The sequence below is a fragment of the Tenrec ecaudatus genome, chromosome 8 (genome assembly GCF_050624435.1).
Source record: "Tenrec ecaudatus isolate mTenEca1 chromosome 8, mTenEca1.hap1, whole genome shotgun sequence".
NCBI lineage: Eukaryota > Metazoa > Chordata > Mammalia > Afrosoricida > Tenrecidae > Tenrec > Tenrec ecaudatus.
The window spans coordinates 158,023,357-158,046,092 of record NC_134537.1 but is presented as its reverse complement, the minus strand read 5'-3'; the positions used below and the strand labels follow the sequence as shown (position 1 = coordinate 158,046,092).

General features: G+C 39.6%; 1 pseudogene; it reads left to right on the top strand.

The window, feature by feature from the left end:
• The window catches only part of LOC142455575 (uncharacterized), a 45,935-nt pseudogene extending 44,042 nt beyond the window's left edge, over positions 1-1,893 (top strand).
• Positions 1,894-22,736: the final 20,843 nt, after the last annotated feature.

Below are 22,736 nucleotides of genomic sequence, written 5' to 3'. Positions count from 1 at the left end.
ATATGTAATTATATTTATATATGATGATGGAGAAATAGATTTATCTGCATATATTTATCAATTGAGTATTAAGGTAGCAGATGGACATTGGGCCTCCACTCAAATACTTCCTCAATGCAAGAACACTTTGTTCTGTTAAACTGGCATTTCATGATGCTCACCTTCCCGACAGGATCGCTGAAGACAAATGGATGCATAAGAAAATGTGGTGAAGAAAGATGATGTTGCCTGGTTCTCAAAAGATAGAGCATCTTGGGTCTTAAAGGCTTGAAGGTAAACAAGTGGCCATCTAGCTCAGAATCAACAAAGTCCACATGGACGAAGCACACCAGCCTGTGTGATGACAAGGTGTCCAAGGGATCAGGTATCAGGCATCAAAGAACAAAAAATCATATCATTGTGAATGGGGGAGAGTGAAGATTGGGGACCCAAAGCCCATCTGTAGGCAACTGGATATCCCCTTACAGAAGGATCATGGAGAAGAGATGCAGGGTTCAGGGTAGAAATGATGAAACATATAATTTTCCTCTCATTTTTAAAGGCTTCTTCCCCACCCACTATCATGATCCCAATTCTACCTTACAAATCCAGCTAGACTAGAGGATATACACTGGTACAGATAGGAACTGGATACACAGGGAATCCAGAACAGATGAACCCCTCAGGACTAGTGGTGAGAGTGGCGATACCAGGAGTGTAGAGGGAAGGTGGAGTAAAAAGGGGTAAAGCAATTACAAGAATCTACATAACCTCCTCCCTGGGGGATGGACAACAGAAAAGTGGGTGAAGGGAGACATCAGACAGTGTAAGATGTGACAAAATAATAATAATCTATAAATTATCAAGAGTTCATGAGGGAGAGTGGAGTGGGAAGAGAGGGGAAAAATGAGCTGATACCAAGGGCTCAAGTAGAAAGCAATTTTTTTCAGAGTGATGAGGGTAACAAATATACAAATATACTTGACAAAGTGGATGTTCATACGGCTTACGATAAGAGTTGTACTAGCCCCCAATAAAATGATTTTTTAAGTGGGGAAACTTCAAAAGTTTCTTGGAAAAACTCCACTGCCTGCATTCTATTCTGTGAACTTTTTAAGCTCCCTTGTATTTATGTAATTACTGAAATACTTAAATTTAAATTTAGCCTAATATTGCATATGTATAAGAAATTTGCCTTCTTCGGCATTTGGGGTATGCTTTAGAATAGCTTATAATCATTTTAGTTTTCCCTCAATAATGTGGTAGTTTTGTTTTATAATACACACTTCAAAAAGAGTGACGAATCGAGCTCAGGTAGAAGAGGAGGTGGAGTGAAGGGAACCATGAGGTTGGCGCTCTGCCCCTCTCTCCCTCTTGCGAGGGCTCAGACACATCCAGCTGTGGGCAGAGGCTTGGGGGAACCTGTGGAATGCCAATGCCGGGTAGCTTGGACCAAATCTTTACTCCCCCAACACCATGTACCCTGCAGGTTCCAACCCTGCCCGTCCACCACCTGTGAACCCTGCCTACCCTCCAGACCCCTTTCCCAATCCCTCAGGAGTGACCCAGGGAAACCCAGCTGTTTCCCCTCAACCTGAACCACAATCAGGGCATCTGGGATGCCAACCCCAGGCCCTACCCTCCACCTAGCCACTACCCTCCACAGTACCCACCACCTGTTCCTGGGCTGCCTCCCCTGAGTCCCTTGGCTCCTGACATGGTTGGACCAGAAATAGTCCTGGACAAAAAGATTCAGAAGAAAAGAAGAAAACCCATAAAAAGATGCAGAAGAAACAGAAGCAACACAAGCATTCTTCCTCCTCCTCTTCCAGCAGGACGCTGACTGAATACAGGCAGGCCCCTTCCCTTAAGTCTCCGCAGTTCTGCTCTCCCATGATGCTTCAGCTTCCATGATGTCCTGAGGGAAATTAGCCCTTGTGCCTCCTGCCCAGCGCCGACCTGCTGCTCAGCCCTACCAGCTATGGAAGTAGGAAGAGAATCGCTAAGGATTACATAGACCTTTTTGTTTCCTGGGTAGATCTTTTTTTTTCTCCCGCTGGTGAGCTTTTTCAGGGCAATTTATTTTTGAAGATGGTCAGCCCTTTGACCTAAATGCTGAAGACAAATTTAAGATCTGCAAAGTGATTTAAAAAGAAACAATGAAACTTTCCTAATATACTTCAATATTATTCAGTAATTGCTTTCAAGATTAAAATGTTCTTTACTTAGTAAAATTTAATACAAATGAATAATTTTGCTTCATTTTCAAGTCTTAAAATTTTAACACCTGTAAATCTTTCTTTGACTATACAGTCCCACTCTGAATTTATGACTTCCTTCAGACATTTTAAATCCTTCATTTTCTAATAATTGCTTATTATAAACAGTGTTTATTTGATTATCCAATTATTTATACTTTCTATTAGCTTCATTTTCCTAGGCGTCTATCTGGAATGTTTCATTTAGCCTGAATAAAACTTGGCCCTTTCTTGGGAACAGAAATAAGTGCTGGTTTGCTTGTGTTATCTCAGTTGTCAATTCATCCCAATATCCCTTTATTTCACTTTTGTTCTAAACGTTTTTTGCATTGATGCTTTTCTTTTAGCTTCTAGAAAATATTATTCCGTTGATTTTTTTTGTTCACTTGTGTTGTTTCTAGGAAATGAGTTATTTACCTAATCCTAATCACTTTAGTTCATGTAAAGGAAATTATTTCTGATTACTCTCAGGTGCTTCATTCTCAATGGTTTTTAGCTGCCTTAGCATGTGAAGTTTGAATGCAATTTGCATTTATATATTTTTATTTTTGTTTGTGCAGTTTCTTCATATGTGTGCTTACTTATTTCATCACTTTTGATGTAGCTCAGTGTTACTTTCTTCAAACAATTTTTTTAAAATCAGAGCAAGGGTGGGTCCTTACTGTACCTGAATGCAAAATTTACTAGAGTGACAGCATTTGCATAAGTATAAATCTATAAATCAGAGGAATCCAAATAAAAATAACTAAAAGTAGAAATAGAGCCATAAACAGATAGTCTATTGACATCAACACAAGTAACCCTAAGTATTTTGATATAAATAGCATAGTTCTTTTAACAAATAGTCTGGTATAAATGCATATGGATATAAGTATCAAACAATTGAAATAATATACATATTTACTGAACACAGTAAATAATGGCGAAATGTCTATATTATAAAAGTCTTGAAAATTAAGAAATAAGTAAAATAAGTTAAAAAATTCAAAATAGGCAATTTTGACCCTTACTATAAGTCCTCAGTTAGTGATATGGGAAAATATTTTAAAAGATCATACTTTATGGGTAGACTTATTTAAGAAAACCCTATCTTCTTAAAATAGTACCCAATTAAAAATGAAAGTTATAGCTCCATACTAAGATGTTTCATGTACCTGTCATGATTAACTTTTCACCTGATTTATCCTAATGATTCTGAATTTAGAATGAAGGCACCTTGTATTTTTCCTGAAGAAAAATGTTCAAAGGGAGTTTGATGGATGTGTAAAAGCAAAGCAGATTATCCTTCCTTTGACAGATAATTAAATGTCTAGTGTACTTAGTAGGAGTCAAGTTATTTTATTCCAGGATCTGTTGCTTACAATGTAACTTAAGAAATTCACTTAAATCATATCCATTTCCGTTTCTATCACTCTAAAATTAGGATGAAGGCATCTGTCGCCTTCAGATGGATGTCTGAGATAAATGAGATTTTAAGTGTGAGAAATTTATAGGTCTCTGAGTCAGGGCATTATAAAAATAAACATTAATCTTTTGTATACAGATGTCATTATATGAAAATTATGTCTGAATGTCAGTTAACTTTGTATTTTTTAGAATACAATGGGCTACTAGAAATTAAATTCCTCTTCCAGCTTCTTTGTGTTTCTCCAGTTTCTGGGGAGTATTTCCAGTTTAATCTAGGATGAGTGCAGATATGTGTGCAGGTTAAAGAAAACTGTAAAATGTATTCACACACAAAGACACATACACATAAGAAGAGATCCAGAAAATGCATGGAATTGTAAAATTGAAAGATTATAGATATTTTCCATGAATATTTTGAATATTCAGGTGTATAAATCAAATATGTATGGATGGCTATAGGTACATATGAATATATGCTTCTTTTAAGGTGTCTCCAGTTAATATCTGGTGAGGAGTTCAAATCTACTTAGTGGCGCCAGGGAAGAAATGACTAGTGATCTGTTTCCGTAACATTTACAGTAAAAATCCTGCAACCTTTTTTTATTTAATTAGGGGCTCATACAACTCTTATCTCAGTCCATAGATATATCAATTGTGTAAAGCACATTTGTATACTCATTGCCTTCATCATTCTTAAAACATTTACTCTCCACTTAAGCTCCTGGCATCAGGTCCTCACTTTCCCCTCCCCCCTCCCTCATGAACTCTTGATAATTTATAAATTAATATTTTGTCATATCTTGCCCTGCCTGATGTCACCCTTCCCCCACTTTTCTGTTGTCCATCCCCCAGGGAGGAGGTCACATGTAGATACTCATAATTGGTTCTCTCTTTCCAACCCACCCTCCCACTACCCTCCAAGTATCACCACCCACATCACTGGTCCTGAAGGGATCATCTGCCCTGGATTCCCTGTGTTTCCAGTTCCTATATGTACCAGTGTACATCCTCTAGTCTAGCTAGACTTGCAAGGTAGCATTGGGATCATGATAGGGAGGGAGGAGGAAGCAATTAGGAACTAGAGGAAAGTTGCATTTTTCATCATTGCTACATCCCACCCTGACTGGCTCATCTCCTCCCGGAGACCCTCCTCTAAGAGGGTGTCCAGTGGCTTACAAATGGGCGTTGGGTCTCCACTCTGCACTCCCCCACCTCATTCACTATGGTAAGATTTTTTAATTCTGATGATGCCTGATACCTGATCTCTTTGACACTTCGTGATCACACTGGCAGGTGTACTTCTTCCATGTGGGCTTTGTTGCTTCTGAGCTAGATGGCCATTTGTTTATCTTCAAGCCTTTAAGACCCCAGATGCTACATCTTTTTGTTTATGTACCCATTAGTCTTCAGTGATCGTATCATGGAGGTGAGCACACAATAATATATTTTGTTCTTTGATGCCTGATAACTGATCCCTTTGGCACAGGCTGGTTTGCTTCTTCCATGTGGGCTTTGTTGCTTCTGAGCTAGATGGCCACTTGTTTACCTTCAAGTCTTTTAAGATCCCAGACACCATCTCTTTTGATAGCCGGGCACCATCAACTTTCTTCAATGTATTTGCTTATTCACCTGCTTTGTCTTCAGCAATTGTGTCAGGAAAGTGAGCATCATAGAATGCCAATTTAATAGAAGAAAGTATCTTTGCATTGAGGGAGTATTTGAGTGGAGGCCCATTGTCCTTTGGCTACCTTAAAACTAAACCTATGAACATATGCACATAGATCTATTTCCCCATCCTCATATGTAAATATATTTACATATTTATATGTACATGTCTTTATCTAGACATCTATAAATGCCCTTTCCTCTATTTCCTTTGACTTTCCTCCTGTCCCACTATCATGCTCAGTCCCCACCAGGGTTCCAGCTATCTCTCTTGGTTGCATTACCCTTGATCGTGCCCTACCATGTCTCCCACACCCTCCTCACCACCGATTTGGGTCACTTGTTGAAAAACATGTAACCTTAATGCACAATCCCACTCAGTAACACATGGGATGACCAGGAGTTAAACTCAGTTTGACAGCAATGGGTTGGGTTGGTTTACGCATAGATGTGTACGTATAGGTTTACATGATATGTGCGGAAGAGGTTAATAGGTGTTCTCATCTACTTTGACCCTTTCCCTTTGATAGTCACCAATTTCTCTGTCAGGAATTACTCCTTATGTAAGGATGACACCTCAACCTAAAGACAAAACTCCCCACTACTAGGCAAAGAAGCAACAACATAGTGGAGAAAATAGTAAACTTGTAAAGGGTTTCATTTCACTTGGATACATAGTGCCTGCCAATGGCATCAGCAGTTAAAATATCAAATGACATTTTGCCTAGGGAAATTCTGATGCAAAAGGTCTCTGACATGTTGCAAAGAAACAGGCACCTCATTCATGCTATGATAATTTTAGTCTCCTCGTATGCAGTTCAACCCTCTCCCATAGGGTCATTGTGAGTTGTGAGTTGGAATGGACTCAATGTTGGTCACACACACACACACACACACACACACACACATACACACACACACACACACACACACACACACATAAGCAGGACAATGAGTAAGGAAGCTCAAACGAGAATTGATGCTCTTGAATTATGGGGTTGACAAAGAATATTGAATATACCATGGACTGGCTGGAGAATGACAAAATGTGTTTTGGAGAAGCATTACCAGAATATTCCCTAGAAATGAACATAGTGACATATTGAGCTACTGATGAGGCACAACTTATGCTAAGAAGAAACCACTAGAAATTGTTGATAATGATTGATCCTTGGAAGGTTTGAAGTATGGATTTAGGAAAATTTGAATATGTGAATATTTGGGGCATGTTTACAGATGCGACCAGTCCCTGGAAAAAGACAGTATGCTTGTTAAAAAGATGGTCAGTGGAACAGTGGATTAGTACACCAGTAGTAACAGTGGATTCAAGCAGTGAGGATGACCAAGAAAAAGGCATTTTTTTTATTATTCTGCACATAAGGTCACTATGAGTAGGTGCTGACTCCACAGCACCTACCAAGAAGAGTTAGTACTAAGTAATTTATAGGTGCTCACCTTGGTGGCACAGTGCTTCCACATTGGGCTTCTAAGCACAACATCAGTAGTTCAAAATCAGTAGTCATCCTGCAGGAGAAAGGTGAGATTCTCTAGTCCTCTAAAAGGGTTACACTATCAGAAACCCACATAGGGCATGACCCTGCCATGTAGGGTGTCTATCAGTTGGAATCTACTCGATGGCAGAGAGTTTGATTATTTGCCTTTGGAAGTAATAAATAGCACAAGCATTCATGTAAGAATGACTTATTATGTGTCATGCTAAAATTGGAAAAATGTCACATAGAGATAACTTAATCAGTATATATGAGATTTGAATTGATGTTCTATATATTTCCGGCTTAATAGATTTGATGTTTCCCTAGCAAAGTGATAGTTGTTTTCTTATCAAATGGATAATAAAGAGTGACAAGGGTAAGGAAGTCATGAGGTCAAGCGATCTGAACTGGCCTGGGGAAGTCAGCAATCCAGGCTCTCTAAAGCGAGTGTTAAAGCTGCTTTGAATCATTGAAATTCCAGGATAGCATTCCACATATGCTTGAAGATGCTTGTAAGCATTCATGCTCAGAAAATGATGATGGGATACAGCTCTATATATTTTGGTTCCCTGAACAATTCACTTATTTATCGAGGAAGTCAAGCTGGTAACAGATACTTTCACAAGAACAATTGTAGTAGTGTTTGAAAGTGTGTGAGGCAAACAAATAAATAATTCATGAAACAGAATCTCAACATTTCCAATAAGTTATCTTCAGAGAAAAATAAATATTTCTGAGTGAAAAATCAACATATGTGCAACATTTCTTTCTCTCTCTCTCTCTCTCTCTTCTGGTAATGGAATAGAAAATATTTAAATTGGAAGAAGTCTTGCAATCAGGCAGACACTTCATTATAAATTCTAACAATCTTATGCTTTTGTCCACTATGTTGTAAGTGAAATTGAACAAGCTTCTAACTTTTATAAATATGATCTTTGTTCTTTCTTTCAATATGCCTTTTCAAATATAACATCCATATTGTTTTGAGAATATAACCCAAGCTCTCAGAAATTATCACTTATGTGATGATAATGTCCCTTACAGGTGGAGAAAAATCAGTAAATTATAATCATTTTCCTTGTTGCTTTCCAAAAAATAAACATTTCTTAAAAGCATTTTACTGAAATATAGCATCATGTGTATATAAATCATGCACTATTCGTATTTATAGAGAAACTTCTAAGAAGTTTCATCTCACCAATTGGAACAACCATATCAATTCTACAAAAAACCAAAAACACATTAAAGATTGATGTTTGTGTCTGAAAGGCTTTTTTTTTTTTTTTACTTTTTTACATTTTATTAGGGGCTCATACAACTCTTATCACAATCCATATATATACATATACATACATCAATTGTATAAAGCACATCCGTACATTCTTTGCCCTAATCATTTTCTTTCTTTCTTTTTTTTAATCTTTTTATTGGGGCTCATAAGGCTCTTATCACAATCTGTGCATACATCAAATGAGCAAAGCACCCTTATACATTCGTTGCACTCGTCACTCTCATAATTCACCTTCCACTTGGGTTCCTGGAATCAGCTCGGTTTCCCTTTTTTTTCCCCCATCCCCCTCCTTCCCCAATCCCACCCCTGGTCCCTTGATAGTTTATAAATAATTATTATATCTTATCTTACACTCCCCGGCGTCTCCCCTCACCCGCCTCCCCCTTGACAATCTCCCAGAGAGGAGGTTACACATAGATCTCCGAGATCGGTTCTCCCTTTCTACATGCCCTTCCCTCCTGGTGTCGCCTCTCCCACCGCTGGTGTTGAAGGGTTCGTCTGTCCTAGATTCCCTGTGCCTCCAGATCCCCACTGCACCGCTGTACATCCTCTGGTACAACCAGGCCCGCAAGGCAAGGTAGGATTGGGGTCATGAAGATTGGGAGGGAAGGAAGCGTTCAGGAACTAGAGGAAGGTTTTGAGTTTCATTGTTGTTACACTGAACCCTGTGTGGCCCATCTCCTCCTCCCTACCCCTCTGGAAGGGGTGTTCAGCTCTCTACACGTGGGCATTGGGTCCCCATCATGCACTCCCCCTCTTTCACGGTGATGTGATTCTCACCACCACCCCACCTTTGATGTTGGAGACCTGGTCTCCTCTGTCCTTCATGGTCACCTATGTTGGTGTGCTGCTTCCGTGTGGGCTCAGTTGCTTCTGGGCTAGATGGCTGCTTGTTTGCTTTCAAGCCTTTAAGTCCCCAGACGATATATCTTTTTTTGATAGCCGGGCACCATCAGCTTTCTTCACCACATTTGCTTACACACACGGCTGTCTTCAGTAGGAAGTATCTCTGACTACAGTATCACCACCCGTCTGGCCGCCCTTGGTACTGCAGTGGCTTGTATGTTGAGGTGATGCTGGTAACTACGTCACTGGTATTTCAAATGCCAGTAGGACCCACCCTATGTGAACAGGTTACAGGAGAGCCTTCAGACTAAGAATTCACCATGAAGAAGATGTCGGCTGCCCTCCTTAGAGGAAGAGGCCACTGAAAACCTGATGCAGTGTCTGGATATTGTCAGACACTGGCACTGTAAGGAATAGAAGCAGAGCATTATTGGACATGGTGCCCAGGGATGCGCCTCTGACTGTAGCAGAGCTGCTGTTTAGTAGCGGAGTGAACGAGGATGACATGGATAAACCAGGAACACCTGTGGGAATGAAACCTCTGGAACTGCATTTGCTGCTGGGGCATAACACTCCAGGCAAGAAGAAAGAGCTGAAAGCATTCTGCTAATGATCAGAACTTGGAATGTAGGAAGAATGAATTTAGGAAAAGTGGAAGGCATCCCAAATGAAATGGAACACATAAATATCTGTATCCTAAGCACTATTGAGGTGAAATCGACTGATATTGGCCATTTTGAATCAGAAAATCATATAACTTTCTTTGTCAGGAAGAAGACAATCAAGACAGTTACATGGCATGCATTGTCAAAAAGCATACTGCAATATCGGCCTTGAAGTCCAATGCTACCTGCGAAAGGGTTATTTCTCCCTGCATGCATTCAAAGAAAGACATCGATACAACTATCATATTTATGCACCACCAACAATGAAGGATGTCATTGTGAGGAAGGAATTGCAGAATACTAGAAATGTGTTCAATCAGAAATCAAGAGCCATGGATCATTATTGGCCATTGGAAGGCAAAAGTTAAGAGAGAGCTTGGAGTTAAGGGTACGGCCTGGAAGAAAGGGTCCGAGGCAGAGTGGAGGTAGACTAGGAGTCACGGGATGAACTGGCTTTTCCCTCAGGTGTCTACAGACTACCACGGTCTTGGCCAATGCCTTTGGAGTTTTTCACCTTAGTTTGTCTTCTGTATAAAGGGTTGGAAGCAGGGTTCCAGCACAGTGAAGTGAATTGTTTATAGGCCTTTTCCAACTCCAACATGATCTAATAAAGTCCAGAATGTCATTGGTTGGGGTTATGCAACTTTACTTATTTAGAATGTGCTTAGGGGATCGGTCACATAGTGGTATGGATAGAGAACAAGGTGGTGAAATTGATGGTGTCTTTGTTTATACACGACTTAATTCTACAGAGGTTAGGGGAGACCTCTCTACTCTTAAGGAAAAACTGGGCCACAATATGTGCTTTGGACCAAGAAGCTGTGCTGTGTTGAGACAAGACAATTGGCGAGAGCCAGCAGAGGGGACTTCGGAACCATGAGCTTGTGAACCCAAGGAGTAAAGTGGTCAGGGTAGCTTTGCCGGCCCCCGGTGTAAAATGAGCCATAGTGGTGGCTCATGCTGAACGAAGATTGAGTGTGCCCTGGGCAGAGGCTGCGCATCTCCCGGCTAGGCAGAAGGGGCCATGTAGCACGCAGCAGAGGAACTCCGCAGACCCAAGGCTTGTGAAAGAAGCTGATAGCAGTGTTGACATGAATACGCCTGGCCTAAACCCTAGTGCTCTACCGAGTGACCTAAACATGGAGCTGGGTCCTCGGGAGAAAGGCAAGCCTGATGCCTTTGAAAACTCCATTGCTCTGCCACTGGCTGCTCTTTGTCTTCTTTGTGTTGTTCCTGGTTCCACCCCGCAGCCACCTCCCTGTGCACCTGCTCTGCTGCCCCAGACCCCAGCTGCTCTCCTGCCGGAGTCCCTAACTCAACTCGTGCTTTCTCTGTCCTCCGCCTCAGAGGATCGGCGGCTGCCCCACCAGCTCAGACGTGCCCCTGGCCACCATCCCTGAGACCACCACCAAGGGCTTAAAGGAGATGAAGGAGGAGGCGGAGAATGGAAGAGATGCCCCACTAATGGGACCACTAATGAGGAAAACGGGAAACCGGAGGCTGACAAGGATTTGGGGAGAAAGAAGAGGAAGGAGGAAGGTGGTGGTGAAGAAGATAAGGATGAGCAGGCTGAACCAGCTACAGACAAGCAGGCACCTGAAGATGATGAGGAAGGCCATGTGGACACTAAGAAGCTGGTCAGGAAGACTAGACAGCAAAAGGAAACGTGCAACCTCAAAAAACAAACAAACAAAAAAACAACGAAAACACAAGGCCACTGTGACCTATTCGCCCTGCACTTCTCTGGGAATCTGAACCTGGTCCCCATGGAGTAGAAAGTCCCGCCCGCCCACCTGGCTGCGCTCCCGCGGACACACATGCTCACCACTCCCCACCCAAACCACGCCGTGACTTTGCAAACTGACAAGGCCCTGCTCTTTTTCTTAAAAATACTTTAAAAAAGGATAATTGTATTTTTATTTATATTTTATATTTTTGTACGTATTGCTAGAAGTCAGCCATTTTCAATGATCTCAGATGAGCAAACCAGCCTTTGGAGCCGTCTCTGTCCATTTCTGACTTGATGTGTGGTGCGACCACATTCATAATAATCTCAAAGGAGAGGGGAAAAAACAACCTTGTAAAAAAACAAAAGCAACAACCAAAAAATGCAATCTTGTTCCAAGCATTCCAGTAACCATTTTCATGTATGTACCCAGATGTGCTATAAGTAGCTGGTTTGTATGTGACGGTTAAAAAGGCCAGATATAAAGGTTCCTTTTTCCCTTTTTTTCTATGAAGTTGCTATTTATTTATTTATTTGGGGGGAGGGGCATTTGACATATGCATGGAAAACAATGTTGTCCAACAATAAACAGGAATTTTTTTGCTGAGTTCTAACAAAAACAAAAGAAAGAAAAAATATATTGCTATTATTTACTGTTTGCTTTTTACAAGCAATAATAAGAATGACTTTCACTTTGACAAACTGTAAAAATATCTTGGGCATCCAGACAGACGACAGATGCAGCGAGAAGATGTATTTTGTTCCTCGGTTACAGAAGCCTAGAAACTTGAGACAAATATTTTTATGCATGCGCAATACTGATAGAGCACAGTACTGTGAGATGTTTGATAACAAGCCATTTATCTCCATGAAAAGGTTGGAGATTCTGATTAAGTTTAGAAGTTCAGAGGGGGATTCAGATAGGGCCAGGAACTCTCACCAAGACCATACACCCAACAAATGGCTCTACAACCTGGTCTAGACAAACAAGGACAGAGCGTGACCCCAAAATGATACAATTCTGTCCCTCTGACCTCCATATTTCCACAGTAAGTAGTTATCTCCTTATGAGCAGACCCTACTTAAAACAGGAAAGTAATGCACTACGGTGAATGTGTCTTTGTAACCTGGCTGTGGACGAATTGGTATGGGTTGATTGGATGTTGGAAACCAGCTTCTATGAACACACACACAACATGCATGTATTTCATATATAAAAAAGGAATTCAATATAAACATAGTTTAATATTACATTACAAATATACCTCATATTTGTAAGTATTTCTTGGAAATCATTTTAATGATTCCATAATTAACTTGTATTACTTACTCTTATTATTCACTTAGTTAACCAGAGTTCTCTCAGGTTCCTCTGCCTCCCTTTATAGTCTCACTATTATAAACAAGGTAATGCTGAGAAACCTTGCAGATAAATGTTTGATTGTGTATGTGATTGTTCCTAAGAACAGGCTCCTGGAGATGGTCAACAACCATAATGAGATTCCACATTCTTAACGTAGAGAATCAAATAACAGTGTTTTCAATCCCATCACATGTGTGCCAAAGTTAGACAAAGAATAAGAAAGAGCTAAGAATCGCCGCACTTGAATTATGATTCTGGCAAAGAATATGGAATAAACCCACAACTTCTAGAAGCACAAACCAATCTGCCCTGGAAGAAGTAAAACATGGATGCCCGTTGGAAGCAAAGGTGAGGGACCTGTTTCTCATTGTTTGGACAGGTCATCAGGAGCGGTGCATGCCAAGGAAAGAATGGGCTGGACTCAACAGACTCAAACAATTGTGAAGATGGCACAGGACTAGCAGTATTTCAGTCTGGTGTACATAGGGCTACTAGGCATGCTGGCAGAGTGGGTTATGCACTAATTACTAACCTTGTGGTTATCAGTTCAAAACCACCAGCTGCTCTTCTGGAGAAAAAAAAATGAGAATTTTTATCTGCTGTAAGGTTTCAGTCTCAGAAACCCATGGGGCAATTCTACCTGCCCCTCTAATGTTGCTCTCTATTGGAATCGACTTGAAGTCAGTGAATATCTTTTGTTTTATTTGGGTTTTGAATGAACAACAACAATAAAACCATTTTCTCTCTAAACCTTGTACTTCATAATTCTATCTGGAAAAATGTGGATTCTCCTCATCATGATCCACTAAATTAGACATTCATTTTTGTTAATTTACCGATAAAAATGTAGATTGTATTCTTTAATCCCATGTCCTTGAATAACAATAAAGTTAATTTTTTTTCTTTTTTGAGGTCTTTTCACATAACTGACCTATTTATTTTTGGAAAAATCATTTTATTTGGGGCTCACAACTCATCACAATCCATACATCTGTCCATTGTGTGTCAAGCACAGTTGTACATTTGTTGCCATCGTTATTCTCAAAACATTTGCTGTCTACTTGAGCCCTTCTTATCCGCTCCACATATACCCCCTCCCTCCCCAGTTCCCTTTCCCTCATGAACTCTTGATAATGTATAAATTATTATTATTTTGTCATGTCTTACACTGCCCAACATCTCCTTTTCTGTTGTCTGTCCCCCAGAGAGGGGGTCATATGTAGACCCTTGTAATTGATTCCCCCTTTCTACCTCACCCTCCCTACACTCTCCGGCATCCCCACTCTCAGCACTGGTCTTGAAGGGATCATCCACCCTGGATTCTCTGTGTTTCCATTTCCTATCTGTACCAATGTACATCCTCCGGATTTGTAAGGTAGAATTGGGATCACGATAGTGGATGAGGAGGAAGCATTTAAGAACTAGAGGAAAGTTGTATATTTCACCGTTGCTACCCTGCACCCTTACTGGCTCGTCTCCTCCCCGCAACCCTTCTATAAGGCGATGAACTGACATGTTTATAAATGAGGATTTTAGCCTTTTTTAAGAATTTGATTCATCTATGATGTATAATTGTATGGCAGTGGTACTTTCCATGCTCATTAACACAACTTACTCTTAAATAAATCTGAAAATTTTTGTTTGAAAATAACTATGATATAGAGGTCTAAATATTCATATATTTTACTAAATGGCTAATTTCCTTACCTGATGATTTAATATTTCAAAGTTTAATAATGTGGAATATTGATATGTAAGTTAAATCAGGCCTTCTCGGGATTGACATCTGTAATAATTGACATATTTTATTAACATGTTCTCACATAAACAGAAGTTATTCATCCTTTGAAATTACACTCATTTTTCTCATTGTCACGGAATGGAAATTTTCTCACAAAGCACCAAAATGTACAGCATTATAGGTAGCAACAAAGGGCTTTTCAAATGGGACTCTCCTTCCAAGTGATCACATCCTAATAGAGCTTTGTTCAAATTCATATCTCTGAATAATTGCAAATTACTATAAGACGTGAACTGTTGTCGTATGAGAGAGACATCATTAGGCTTAAACTGAGACCATGGATGTGGCAAAAAAAGAATCGAGAAAAAAAGAGGAGCTGGATTGAACATAGGAGAATATTATGAAATATTTCTCTCCATGCATCTGTGGGTTTAAACCTCTAAACCTGTTTTACTGATAGGTCTGTCAAGGTTTCCAGCATCAATCTCGAACTGCATAAGCCACCACTGTTTTTTTGTGCCCCCAATATTAATACAGGATTTCCTTTCATGCTTCTAGGCTCCAGAAGGCAGAGCCTTAGTCCATTTATTTACCCAGAGGGAAAGAACTAGTGATTTTTTTCTGCCAAAGTTACATTGTTCTCTCCATTAACTACCTGCAAAGCTAAGGATTTCTTATTAATAATTTGATATTAATATAGGATGTAGGGACATCTAATATTATTAAATGAATCTAAATATTTTATCTTTAAGTCAGTTTGTGTAGTTTACTTCAAAAGGACAATGTAAAACGTGGCCAATCTCTCAAGGTTGGGCATATCTGTACATTGTGACAACTACTGACAAGGGAGATTTTGTCTACAGATTCTGCCTTTCTGATACATATGGAATACATTGTTACTGTTAAAAAATTAAGTTTTCATTCTAGAACATTACAAATATTGAACGCATATAACCCTAAGAAATTCCATATCAACTAAAGCCAGCGAAATCACCTTGAGAGGTCTGTTTTTACAGTCTATGCTGGAAAGTAGTGATCAATGATCTCATTTTAATGGCTCTACTATTTTCCATCATATATATATATATCCAAATGGATTTATTATTTCCATATTTTGAATATTTATGTGGTATAATCATCTTTCTTTTATAAATAAATAGGTGAAACATAACTTATTGAAAGCTATTTTTATATCCTACAACTTTCTTCTTTTCTAATTTTTGCACACAAAGTTTTAGTACACATTTCTAAATTGTTAGCCACAACGGTTTGTAAAACAGCACAACTTCCTAGAGCCTTGCACAAAATTATTATCAGCATTCAAAACTTTTTCAAATACTTAGAGAATTTTTAAATTTATCATACTAATGGTGCGTTTATCACTTTACTTTTCCTTACTTTAAAATCTTTCCAGTTTATGTAGAGAAATAGGTAACTTGGTGGCATCACAAAGCATTCAGTAGAGAAGTTTGTATAAAAATATTTTAATTGATGTACAGAGGGAAACCCCGTTAAAGTACTTGGGGGTCACCTGACTCTTGCCTAGGCCACTTGGAAGCTGAGAAGAGTGGTGCCTTCTCCACTGAGTAGACAGGTACAACGTTTATAATCTCACTGTCCTTAGGACACTTTCAGTTCCGTTGGAGAGGATAATTTTTGCTCAGAGTGACCAAGAGAAGCCCTTTACTTGAAAAGTTCCCATGAAGATGAATTGTGCAATAAGGGTTCTATAATAGAATCTGAAATTATTAATTGCCAATATTGCTTTGGCCTTCATTCCATTTCCGCATAGGAATAAGAGAGACAGGACCAAGGATATGAGCTTGTTCAATTTAAAAAGTGAAGAAATTTAATTTGTTTAAATCACATTTCTCCTAGGGGTAAGCCAGAGACAACCTCATCAGCAACAGGGTTCAATTTTTAATAATGTATTTGCTTATTAGAGAACGACTTAAGTGGACATAAGAATGAGGACACAAAGCTTGGCCTGTGGGAACTCCTAATCCTCCTGTCAATTAATCCTCCAAGTTTCTTTACTCCCTGTGTCTTGTTGAGGTCATCAGGGAGTCTTATCTTACTGTACCAAATTAATTCATATCCTCACAGGAATTATGCTCGATTATGCAGTAAACTTTACACACTAATCGCATTGTAGTTATGTCCAATTACACTACTCATAGTCACAAAGATAGGGGATTTCATGGCTTAAAGTCATTCTATAAGTGGCCTTGCCTCATCACCTCCAGTCGCAGGGGTGTACGTGTCTTCCACAAGGGAAGCAGCGTGCTGCGGAGACTCTTCATCTTTCTATACTAGGGGCTGATTCAGCATTTGCCAATCACCTAGGAGGCGGCATTTGTTATCTTTTAAAAAATATTTTAACATATATTTTGATCTTCTATAGTCATCTCTCCAACGCATTCTATTTGGTGACCACTCTCCTCCCATCCCTCAATTGTGGATAGAGAGAGATCCCCGAAAGCTTGTGTTCTGTGTAGTTTTCCCAAGTGTTATCTTGAGCTCCCATGTCATCCAGAGCCTCTGCAAACCAGAATCTCACAATTGAGGCACTGACACTAATTCCTTCTTTGACTTTGGATTATAGGAATTACAAGCCTTCGGTGACTGATGATAGTGTGCTTCTTCCATGTGGACTTAGCTGACATCTCACTTAGATGGCTGCTTCTTTGGAGACAGGCCTTTATGATCCCAGACACGATTTTGTCTGACAGCTGGATGCCATCTAATTTATTTGCCACAATTTGCTATAGCACCTGTATCTTCTATGTTTCCCTACCTGAGGGTGGGTATTGAAAGGGCCATGATGTGAGAACTAATTGTTGTTGAGTTGGAGTTAGGATTTAGTGCAAGGCCCAGACCCATTCCTGGGTCTACATGGTTTTTTTTAATATATATAGTTAATTTGGAGTTAATACATATATCATATCATTCCATAATTCAATTATGTCAAGTAGAATTGTATGATTGCTTCCACAATCCATTTCCAAGCATACCTTTTCTTTCTGGATTCCTTGACAGTACAGAGCTGGTCTTTCTGCAGAGAAACAGTGGGTGGTTTGAATAGGGTCCCTATTAATCAGTATCAGCTCAACATCAGCGGATTTAATATCTTTTGTTTTATTAAATAAAGTGAACAGTGAATTATCAATGGCATGGAATGGCACAGTAGCTCCAATAATGAACTCAAACAGCAACAATTGTGAAGATTGCACCAGAACAGGCAGTTTTTACTCTACAGCACTTAACAAAAGCAACATTTAATATGAAATAACATAAATGATAATATGAAAACTTAAATGTGTACATATATGTGATAACTGTAGGAAATGCAAACAGGTTTCACTGAACTATTTACTTCAGAGCTGGGCATTCAAACTCACCCAGTAGAATCCTAGAAGCAAGGCCTGAGAATCTGATTACATGCAGTTTGCAATTCCAGTCTGTAGCACTTAGGCTATCAAGTCAAACTCAACCCAAAGGCAAAGATTTGATTGCTTGTCTCATATTTACATCTCTAAATGTTTTCTTATGTCTGATTCCTGCAAACAGGATTATTAAGTCAAAGAAAACAAAATTCCTGTCTTCCTTTAGCTTCACTCCCTGAAAGCTCATTCATACTTATTAATGTTTCATATATCAAAACGATCTGAATTTTCTATATGTAATAATTGAAAGATGTACAGCCAGTTTACATTTATATGCAGGTTTTTCTTTTTTGTGTAGAAATTGGCTTACAGAATAAACTGTTGTTAAAGTAATAAAGATGTGACAAATTAATCATGGGATCGAGGAGCTGTGGAACAAAATAGCCATCTTGTACATTTTTTTTCCTGGATGCCAGTCTTTTAAGTGAGTTGCCATCTTTTAACCCAGACACATTCACTTAGTCACCTTGTGCTAACTGATGATACAATGGTGGTGCAATGGCTATAGAATCTGCAGAAGGTTGGTAGTTGGACCCATCAGCCACTCCACAGGAGGAAGGTGTGCTGGTCTGCATCCAGAAAGATCACAGCTTCAGAAACCCTATGGAACAATTCTAGCCACTCCTAGAGGGTCACTAGGAGTGAAAGGTGGTTGTTATTTTTCTCATAAGGCAATGGAGATATATAAATGAATACAGCACAGTCATTCACCTTGAAAAAGCCACAATGTTGTGGTTGCAGTTAAATATATTAAAAGATGATTACATACTGTCTGGTAAGTGCTGAAATAGAAAAATGCAAATGATATTATGACAGTATCTAATCTAGTTTGACTGTATTCACAGTGTCTGCTCAGAAATGGCAATGCCTAGACTATTCTTGAAACGAAAAGAAATAATGATGAAATCAAAAATAGGTCCAAGAGATATGTTTACACATTGGGAGACATATGATTTAGCTATGTAGTTAAAACAAAACCAATACTCGTATTGTGTTTTTAAATTACCACTGAACAAAAAGTCTATCCAACAGTCTTCAAATGGAAGCTCTAGAACTAGTTAAGTGATCTGGGGAATTTCAGATCAATATTCTGAGTCCTTATTTGTTCAACAGACAAGGTAAATAATAGTGTCGGACACAAGAAGTTTGTGTGAGGATTGAATAAAGTGTAAAAGGTGAAAATGACTAACACAATAATGTCAGCAGGCATATGGTATCAAATGAATAAAATGTAAGCTTATCTGATTCATTTAAACAAGTTACAGGTATGACAATAGTATAAAGAATAATGTCTTGCTTTCAAGAAGTATAATCTTAGTCCAAAGAAGCATACTGATAAAATACACTCAAACAAAATCCACTGTCTTAAAGTTGATCGTGACTCTCAGTAGAGAGCATCGTTTTTCTCCCTTGAAGCACTAATGTGTTCAAACTGATGACGTTGGCTTTAGCAGCCTAGTACTTAACCCACTGAGCCACCAGGGCTTGTCTCTGATCTAATAAAAAATGCATATTGCTATATATAAATGCAACTTACAGATATTTAACATATAATGTACATACTATAATTTCACATTGAAAACATATGATCACACATTAATTATACCACATAAACTAATTACATCAAAATGTACTAATAATACAATTATTATTCAAATGTATGCATCAACCACAAAATCTAGTGTTAAAAAAAACTGAAGAATAAAATAATTCTACAATAATTTAGGTTGTACATTGATCAAACATGCAATCAGGATGTATTGGTAGTTATTTGTGATGGGATTGCAAAAGTTGGAAACAAGAGGAAGGAGCAATAATTGGAAAATACAAACTTTGTGATAGAGATGAAACTGGAGATCACATGACAGAATTTTGTAAAGCCAGAGTGTCTTGTTCATAGCAAATAAGTTTTTCAAAAATACAACAGTCAACTATATATATAGGCTTCCCCAGATGGTATACAAAGAAATCAAATTTACTTTCTCTGTGAGAAAACATAATGGAGAACCACAATATCAACAGCTAAACACGGGAGTGACTGTGGAACAGACCACCAGTTGCTAAGAGAGAAGTTCACGACACAGCTGACGGAAATTAAAACAAGTTCTCAAGAGCCGAAAGCCAACTTGCAGCTATCGCACCTGAACTCTTGAGAGCATCTCAAGATCAGACGTGACACCTTGAGCACTGAAGACAGAGACCTGAGGAGCTGTGGGAGAACATCAGACCTTCATTCATGAAGGAAGCAAAAGTCGTTAAAAAGATAGGAAAGATGGGGTGCCGCCAAACCCTGGCCCCAACGTCTATTTTTGCTATTCCCTGGGGACTTTGTTGCTCTGTTACCCTTGCTGTTCTGTTCCACGCCGTTAGTGTTTTGCCTTGGTGTGGTGGGATCAGATTGGGCAGAATTCCCACACTGTGTCTCCAGTTTTGTCCCCTGTAGGACTATGGGTCAGTGTCTCATAGCAGAGCTGGCTATGTGGCCTTCTTTGTGGATTGGTTGCTCTGAGCGGGGATATCGTCCTCAAGGCTTGATGGGCCAGCATGTGCTCCACTTTCTCTTCCTCTCCCTTCATTTGTTCCCATGTGCTCTGATCAGACACGTCCCTCTCCTGGAGCTGCAGCTTCAGTGCTGTCCTCTGAAGTAAATTCTTCTGAGGGGAGGGAGAGGTGTCCACATAGTTGGTATAGGGACCAGTCCCTCAGACCTCTCCACTAGTTCCCTATCCATGCTGGCATGTTGCATTCACATCTTGGAGCACTGGGTTGAAGTCTGGTTCCTCTTCCCCTGTGGAGATATAAACAATACCCTCTCCTTGGGTGGGTTAGTGTCCTGTGCGCCTGCTTCTTTCTTTCTTTCTTTCTTCCTTCCTTTCTTTCTTTCTTTCTTTCTTTCTTTCTTTCGAAATAGAGGAAGGAGCTAGGAGGCAAAGGGCATTTATAGATGTCTAAATGCATGTAGATATGTAATTATGTTTATATATGAGGATGGGGAATGGATTTATGTATATATATATATATATATATATATATATATATATATATATATATATATTTAGTATTAAGGTAGCAGATGGGCATTGGGCCTCCACTCAAGTAGTCCCTCAATGCAAGAATACGGTGTTCTATTAAACTGGCATTCCATGATGTTCACCTTCCCAACTCAATTGCTAATATATAGTGGGTGTGTAAGCAAATGTGGTGAAGAAAGCTGATGGTGCCCAGCTATCAGAATATATAGCACCTGGGGTCTTAAAGGCTTGAAGGTAAAAAAAAGTGGCCTCTAGCTCAGAGGCAACAAAATCCACATGGAAGAATCCCACTAGCCTGTGTGATCACAAAGTGTCAAAGAGATGAGGTAGCAGGCATCAAAGAACAAAAAATCATATCATTATGAATGAGGGGGAGTGCAGAGTAGAGACCCAAAGCCCATCTGTAGGCAACTGGGCATCCCCTTATCACGGGAAGGAGATGAGCTAGTCAGGGTGTAATGAAGCAACGATGAAACCTACAACTTTCCTCTAGTTCCTAAATGCATCTCCCTCACACCCCCATTATCATGATCCCAATTCTACCTTACAAATCTGGCTAGACCAGAGGAGGTACACTGGTACAGATAGGAACTGGAAACACAGGGAATCCAGGGTGGGTGATCCCTTCAGGACCAATAGTGAGAGCGGTGATACCGAGAGGGCGAGGGAGGGTGGAGTAGAGAGGGGGAACCTATTACAAGGATCTACATAAAACCCCATCCCTGGGGGATGGACAACAGGAAAGTGGGTGGAGGGATCCCTCAGACAGTATAAGATATGAAAAAACAATAAAGTATCAAGGGTTCATGAGGGAGTGGGGGTTGGGGGGAATGAGCTGATGGCAGGGGCTTAAGTGGAGAGCAAATGTTTTGAGAATGATGAGGGCAATGAATGTACAAATGTGCTTTACACAATTGAGGTATGTATGGATTGTGATAAGAGTTTTATAAGCCTTTAATAAAAGTATTTTTTTAAAGACAGGAAAGAAAAGATCAAAATGGATGTCAGAAGGGACTCTAAAACTTTCTCTTAAGAATAAAGTTGCTAAAGCAAGTGGAAGAAAGGATTAAGTCAAGGAGCTGAATAGAAATCTTTAAAAGGCAGCTAGAGGAGACGAAGTCAAATATTATAACAAAATGTGCAGCAGCCTATATAATTAGAAAACCAAAAATGTAGTACATGTTCAGCATAACTGAAAATGAAGAAAAAACTCAAGAAAAAATTCAAGCTTCTAATGGAAATTTTCCAAGATTCTATAGACAATATATTGCATGATGCAGGAAGCATCCAGAGAAGAAGGAAAGAATGCAGAGGGACTGTACCAGAAGGAACTGGACGACAGGCCCCATCTCAGGTGGGAGCATTTAAGCAAGAGCCAGTGGCGCTGAAGCTGCACTGCTTCATTAACCAAAGACAAGGCTCCAGTAATGGATGGAGTACCAATTGGAATATTTGAGAAAGCCATAGAAGCACTGGAAGCATTCTTTCGTCTGTGCCAGGAAATTTGGAAGACAGCTACCGAGCCTACTGACTGGAAGAGAGCCATATTGGTGCCCATTGAAAAGAAAGGTGACCCAACAGAATGCTCAAACTGTAGCACAGTAACGTTGATAGAGCACACGAGTACCATTTTACTTAAGATCATCCAACTCTGGTACAGCAGCACATCGACTGAATCGCCAGGCGCGAGGCTGGATTCAGAAAAGGATCCGGAACAAGGCATATCACTGCTGATGTCAGATTGACCCTGGCTCAAAGCGTGAACAGCCAAAGGATGTTTACTTGCCTCTCGCTGGCTATGTAAAGGCATTTGGCTGCAGACCA